Source organism: Dendroctonus ponderosae, unplaced genomic scaffold (genome assembly GCF_020466585.1).
Source record: "Dendroctonus ponderosae isolate FM_Combo_2020 unplaced genomic scaffold, Dpon_F_20191213v2 Dpon_F_20191213_4, whole genome shotgun sequence".
NCBI classification, from domain to species: Eukaryota; Metazoa; Arthropoda; class Insecta; order Coleoptera; family Curculionidae; genus Dendroctonus; species Dendroctonus ponderosae.
The window spans coordinates 1,857,235-1,864,747 of NW_026018611.1; the positions used below are offsets into that span (position 1 = coordinate 1,857,235).

The 7,513-nt window shown below is 40.7% G+C and overlaps 1 long non-coding RNA gene across 1 annotated transcript; it reads right to left on the minus strand.

The window, feature by feature from the left end:
- Positions 1 to 4,778: 4,778 nt before the first annotated feature.
- On the minus strand, positions 4,779 to 7,513 carry LOC125504233. Its single transcript, XR_007281353.1, has 2 exons — positions 7,474 to 7,513; positions 4,779 to 7,405 (listed from the first exon to the last, which is right to left on the minus strand). It is a non-coding gene; the product is annotated as an uncharacterized LOC125504233 (long non-coding RNA).

Consider the following 7,513-nt stretch of genomic DNA (forward strand, 5'->3'; position numbering starts at 1 on the left):
GTCTCTATTTATCAATCAAAATACGTTTCGGTGTATTTTTCCACCATCATCAGTTTTTATGTGTAGCGTTGTTGCTGCTTTAAGCCTTGGCATGCTTTTTTGGCACGCAAAACGTATTTTGATTGATAAATAGAGACAATAAATGACTGAAACCTAGGAATTAATTTGATTTGGAGTTAATAACAATGATAGGTAAAAGTTCAGCTGATTCTCATGAACCTGGCAGCGTCGTGCGTCGCGCCGCAACTTTCACACCAAAAAGATTGGGCGATCGCCTGCGGCCCAACCCGCAGAAGAAGAAGATGAGCCTTATAAATAATGAAAGTTTCTCGTCGGCGATTTATGTGTCGAACCACCAGCGAACGTCTTCCTCGTTAGCATTGCGCTAAATGCCGTAAAAATTGCCTTTCAATTTCCTGATGCTTTTTGCACGGTTGGTACAGTTTGTCCAAACTCGGGGTGGCACCACATACGGGTGGCCACTTCGCATCTTTTGGTTGGGTTTAATCAAAGTAAAACAACAAAAATCGGTACCTTTTCACGTAAAGTGGGCTTCGTTGGCAGATGTTAGCGGCAGCGGCGCATAAACAAATTACCGTCGATAATTAAACGTCTGCGTCATATTTGAATAACTCAGTCTACGCGCGGCTCTAATTGGGCATTACAGGCCTAACGGTTCGAATGTAGTAACATTTTCCTCGGACAAATAAATTTTATTATTTTCATAAGCACTTAAAAGACTTACGGGATCTTGGTGTAATTAAGCAATCGCAGAAAAACCTCCATCAGGCCCCCAGCTAAGGTACTGTTAAAATCATTAACAATTCTTGGCTTTAAAGTTCGTCGATTAATTGATAGTGTTTTTATGTCAGAGTGCAATTGTTTCTAATGCACATTGTTTATGTTGCCTTGTCCCATAAAAATGATCCGGTCCAGTTTATCCGCACTAATTGATCGCTCGCTGACCAATTAAGTGGTGGAATTGGTGGCGACGATTAAACCGAAACAGAACCACCTTGAATGGAAAAGGCGGTCTAACCTTAACTTTTAGTCTCGACTTAATTGAATTCAGCCTCATCTGCTTTTCGGATGCCATTCGATTAGTTTTTATTCAACAGTGCCATTGCCATTGATTCCGATCCAATGGCTTGGTCAGAATTCGCTGATTTTCTCACTCTTGAGTCGCCATAAGAACAGCGGAACCCGAGCCAGACGCCATCATGAAATCCAATTAACTAGATCGAGTTTTTGCCCCAGGATTCCTTCAGAGAAATTCTTCAAAGAGGAGAAAAAATCACCATCATCGGGCCCGATAGACGCGAGTCATTATTAAGCGATGATTATCGGTGAAGGTGAAACGAAATTTCGGCTGATGTTTCAATTTATTATTTGCCAAACTGCCGATCACGAACTGGTTGGGTGCAAACAACGTGCTCCCGCCGTTGAATCGTAAGGGTTTCCGCGGCAACGCGCTTGTAACATTGGCGCCCATTGGGCCCTTGCAGCGGGAAGATGTTTGCACCATTGCAGTGGCTCATTTTTTCAGTCGACGGAAGAGAACGGATTCCTTGGGCGGCAAATCGAGCAAATCTGACCGAGTGTGAAGCAATAGCTGTAATTATGCAACTGCATTCCTGGCGTTTTCGCAGTTGCCGCTCGAAAGGGCAAAATCCGTCGGCTGCACTGCGAAGGCCAACATCAAATGCTATAATATCTGTAAATTCAGAAAATTGAAATGCTGCCATTCCTGCGAGCGAACCGGCACAGCTAATTGTCGTGCATGTCCAGTTTGGCGAATAATCGCCTGAAATCTTCAGTTTTTAGTCGCTTTCAGGCTATTTTTTTCTACACTTCAGCCGAACAGCTCCAGATAATCGTTCCTTCTGCGTTTTTCGGCCACACACACACACCACACAAGTAAAAGTCGATAATTAGCCGTATTATTTAAGCTGAATGTGCCTCAGCGTTATTATTAACTTTCACGTGAGTACCAATCCGATCTTTGGTTACCGATTACCGCTCGGTTGTTTTTTTTTCTTGACCATTTTAATCGGATTACTGTGAATGGGTATCTGCCAAGTCGAACTGGAGCAGTTTTCACTTTCCCCCAAAGGAAATTTTCTATATGAAACAGCAATATAACCAGTATCGGGCGCTGCACTACCGCAGAGCTCCCATAGGGAGAAAGATTTGCTTGCGCGGTTTGCCCTTACCTCCGATGAGCTACAAGCACGAAGGGCAAACCACGCAAGTTAAGTTTCTTTTTCTGTAAAAGAGATATTTTTGAGGTAGATTTTTGGACGGTTTGTATAGAATAACGAAAAATTGTGCGTCAAGTGCAAACCAGGCAAGAAAAATCTCTTGTTCTTTAAGGGTACGTGATAAACGCGGACACGCGAAAAACGTGGAGCGAGGCGATGGGATACAAAATATGTAGTTTGTGTTTTGTCGGCAACCGCAGCGAATTTTGTCACTCTTTAGCTGAATTTTTTTGAAAAACTCACTTTTAGAAGAAATTTCTGGAAGTTTTCTGGATTTTTCAGTCACTAAATCGAAGCGATTGAGCGTTTGACAACACGGATTTTTTAAAAATTCGCCAACGAAAAACTAAAAATTTCTGAATGCGGCTGATAACATCACTGGAAAGAGAAAATGCGGTGCTTTACGTGTGGAAAAACGCACTTTAATCGGGAATTTCTAAGTGTGTCCAGGATTTTTCTGATACTAAAATGGAATCGATTGATCGTTGGCAACACCGATTGTTCAAAAATTCGCCACGAAAAAACCAACAATTTCTCAAGCCTGCCCAGAATATCACGCGAAAGAGAAAACCAGCAGCTTTAAAGGAGGAAAAACTCACTTTCCAGGGAAATTTCTGCGAGTTTCCAGTATTTTTGCAGTTACTAAGGCAAGGCGATTGGCCGTTGCAAAACACCAATTTTTCACAAATTTGACCCGAATGAGCCAAAAATCTCGCAATCTTGCACATAATTTCACTCTAAACAGAAAATCTGCAACTTTTGAAAAAGGAAAACCCAATTTTAATAGGAAATTTCTGGGAGTTTTCATGATTTTTTCGGATACCAAATGGAAGCGATTGATCGTTTTCAACACCGATTGTTCAAAAATTCGCCACGAAAAAACCAACAATTTCTCAAGCTTGCCCAAAATATCACGCGAAAGAGAAACCAGCAGCTTTAAGGGAGGAAAAACTCACTTTCCAGGGAAATTTCTGAGAGTTTTCAGTACCTTTGCAGTTCTAAGGCAAGGCGATTGGCCGTTGCAAAACACCAATTTTTCACAAATTTGACCCGAAAGAGCCAAAAATCCCGCAATCTTGCACATTATTTCACTCGAAAGAGAAAATCTGCAACTTTTGAAGGAGGAAAACCCAATTTTAATAGGAAATTTCTGGGAGTTTTTATGATTTTTTCGGATACCAAATGGAAGCGATTGATCGTTGGCAACACCGATTTTTCAAAAATTCGCAACGAAAAAACCAACAATTTCTCAAGCTTGCCCAGAATATCACGCGAAAGAGAAAACCAGCAGCTTTAAGGGAGGAAAAACTTACTTTCCAGGGAAATTTCTGAGAGTTTCCAGTACTTTTGCAGTTCTAAGGCAAGGCGATTGGCCGTTGCGAAACACCAATTTTTCACAAATTTGACCCGAAAGAGCCAAAAATCCCGCAATCTTGCACATAATTTCACTCGAAAGAGAAAATCTGCAACTTTTGAAGGAGGAAAACCCAATTTTAATAGGAAATTTCGGGGAGTTTTTATGATTTTTTCGGATACCAAATTGAAGCGATTGATCGTTGGCAACACCGATTTTTCAAAAATTCGCCTCGGAAAAACCAACAATTTCTCAAGCCTGCACAGAATATCACGCGATAGAGAAAACCGGCGGCTTTAAAGGAGGAAAAACTCACTTTCTAAGGAACTTTCTGAGAGTTTCCAGTACTTTTGCAGTTACTAAGGCAAGGCGATTGGCCGTTGCAAAGCAGCAACTTTTTCACAAATTTGACCCGAAAAAGCGAAAAATCCCTCAATCTGGCTCATAATATCAATCGAATGAAAAAATCGACTGTTTTACTTTCTTCTTCTTCCATTTGCCGGTGTCACCAGAAATGTCAATAGAATCAGGAAAACGGGATTTCCGAGACTTAGCAATCTCCATGTCGATTTATTGCGTTATTTGCATACAGCGGCCGTTTTCATAATGAAGTGCGTTGTTTAACCTTTCTAAAAGTTTAATATTTAACATTGTTATAGCACACACGTAATCACGTAATGCGATAATAACAACTGGGGAAAAAATCGACAACCTTTACAAAGCAATCAAATCAAAAAATGCTTACGGTTACCGCATATGATTTGCATGCCGACAGGGTCTCTACTTAAATAATCAATTAATTGTTTAAACATGGGAAATTGTCTTAATGTTTGAATTTGAGGAATATTTTGTCAATTTGGGGTTGTTTTTGAGGTGGATTTGCCTTCTTGAGAGTGGAAAGTCAAAGTTTTGCGTGGACTGAATGACAGCGAATTGTTTCACTAGCCAAGTCTTTCTTCGCCTTTCCATTAAGAATCGAGTGGCGACACATGGAAAAAATTGCGCAATTTCCAATTTTATCGTTGTAAATTGATGGTAACTCACTTAGCAACTGAATTCGATGTGACATGGGGACTGATCATTAGCGTGGATCAAGGCAAACGACTTTTTCGACTTAAAATTGGTCGGTCGTGAAAAAAATGACAAAATAACACACACACACGTACATTTCCTCATAAATATTTATTGAACATCCTCCTAATTATGTACACAATTCCGTTAACTATACCATTAAACAGTACAAATGGCACTTAATTGATAAACATATGCAATTGTTATTAAATTATATACCTGACGAACGCCCTAAGTACCTAAGAATGTACGTATATACAGAGGAAAGCACATCGCGAAGATGGTGGTTGCTTCGTCTCTAACGCTTAATTTTCACCTCCAATTGGGGACTTAAATCGTCTACACGTTGCTACACCGTTTAAGCATCTTTGGATAACAGCGGACTCCGGTTTCCATTCAATTCGATCCAGCTTGATTTGAGCAATTTTGACCATCAGTGTGTAACATGCACATTCTGAATATGTATCTGTCTGCTACAAGTAATAACGCTATTTTCATAATAAGGGCTAATAAATTATCGATTAGGGTTAACGCACTTATGGGGTAATATCGTAATGGTTCTTAAGTTCTACGCTAAACTGTACAACTTGTTTGGGGTCGGATTGTTGGGGGTGTGGAACCTTTAAACTGTGGACAGTTTCAATGGGTGCGAAAGTCGTTTAAGCTTCCGGGAAAATTGTGAAGCGGCTTTGCAAAGTTTTGCGCAGCTTTTCATTTGCTGAAGAAAACCAGGTTTTAAAAAAGGCGTTCAACATTTTAATTAAGGGACTGATAAGTTTGGGTGTTTCTTGAAATTCCGAAGAAATTGAATGGTTTTCCAGAATTTCATTGAAAAAGACACAATGGAAAAATGCGGCTTTTACATCAGGACACGCGAATCTCTGTTTAAAAAAATCAGTGAACATAAAAATGGAAAAAGTCTCCTGCAGGAATCGTAAAGGTGGGGCAAAAACCTGACAAAACTTGATCAAGTTGGCAAATTTCAATCCAATCACAGGGGATGCAAACTTGCATTATAGCGTGTATAAATCCGGGTTGTGGTTACATTCAACCATTGAATAAAAATGGCCTGGCGCTTTCGACTTTTAAGTCATCATCAGAGCCGTCGCCCCTGATGATCACAAATCAATCAAATGAAACAAGATTGCGGGATTTTTGGCTTTTTCGGGTAAAATTTGTGAAAAATTAGTGTTTTCCAACAGCCAATCGCCTTGCCTTTCCAAGTACTGGAAACTCTCAGAAATTTCCCTAGAAAGTGAGTTTTTCCTCGTTTAAAGCCGTCGGTTTTCTCTTTCGCGTGATATTCTGGGCATGCTTGAGAAATTCTTGGTTTTTCCGTGGCGAATTTTTGAAAAATCGGTGTTGCCAACGATCAATCGCTTCCATTTGGTATCCGAAAAAATCATTAAAACTCCCAGAAATTTCCTATTAAAACTGGGTTTTCCTTTTTCAAAAGGTGCAGATTTTCTCTTTCGAGTGAAATTATGTTCAAGATTGCGGGATTTTTGGCTTTTTCGGGTCAAGTTTGTGAAAAATTGGTGTTTTGCAACGGCCAATCGCCTTGTCTTAGTAACTGCAAAAATACTGGACACTCTCAGAAATTTCCCTGGAAAGTGAGTTTTTCCTCCTTTAAAGCTGCTGGTTTTGTTGGTTTTTCCGTGGCGAATTTTAAAAAAATCGGTGTTGCCAACGATCAATCGATTCTATTTTAGTATCCGAAAAATCCTGGACACACTTAGAAATTCCCGATTAAAGTCCGTTTTTCCACATGTAAAGCACCGCATTTGCTCTTTCCAGTGATGTTATCAGCCGCATTCAGAAATTTTTAGTTTTTCGTTGGCGAATTTTTGAAAAATCCGTGTTCCCAAACGCTCAATCGCTTCGACTTAGTGACTGAAAAATCCAGAAAACTTCCAGAAATTTTCTCCAAAAGTGAGTTTTTCAAAAAAATTCAGCTAAAGAGTGACAAAATTCGCTGCGGTCGCCGACAAAACACAAACTACATATTTCGTCTCCCATCGCCTCGCTCCACGTTTTTCGCGTGTCCGCGATTATCACGTACCCTTAAAGAGCAAGAGATTTTTCTTGCCTGGTTTGCACTTGACGCACACCTTTTCGCTATTCTATAAAAACCGTGCAAAAATCTACCTCAAAAATATCTCGTTTACAGAAAAAGAAACTTAACTTGCGTGGATTGCCCTTCGCGCTTGTAGCTCATCGGAGGTAAGAGCAAACCGCGCAAGCAAATCTTTCTCCCTATGGGAGCTCTGCGGTAGTGCAGCGCCCGCCACTGATTATATTGCTGTTTCATATAGAAAATTTCCTTTGGGGGAAAGTGAAAACTGCTCCAGTTCGACCCATTCACAGTAACCCGTCGTCCCTGATGATGACTTAATAGTCGAAAGCGCTAGGCCATCTTCATTCAAGGGTTGAATTCAACCACAACCCGGATTTATACACACTATAATGCAAGTTTGCATCTCCTGCGGTTGGACTTTCTTCAGTGTGTGAAGACCCGCTTTTGACTGCTATTCCCGAAAATTGGACTCAAATCGCAAGAATCCAGTTAAAAATAAAAAATGAAACCCCAAGCCCACAGACGATCTGCAAATTCCCAATTGTCCACTTTGAACACTGCATTTGCTGCCCAACAATCCGCCCCCCGAAGAAGCAGGTAATGCCATTGAAACTCCACCGTCTCTGTCCATTTTGCGTCGTCCTGCAACAAAGAATGGACGTTAATCAACGAACTGCTTGCGCCCACTTGCTCCCATTAGTGAGGCCCACCTTTATCTGCGATGTCCGCGCCCGTTGATTTGGGCGCCCG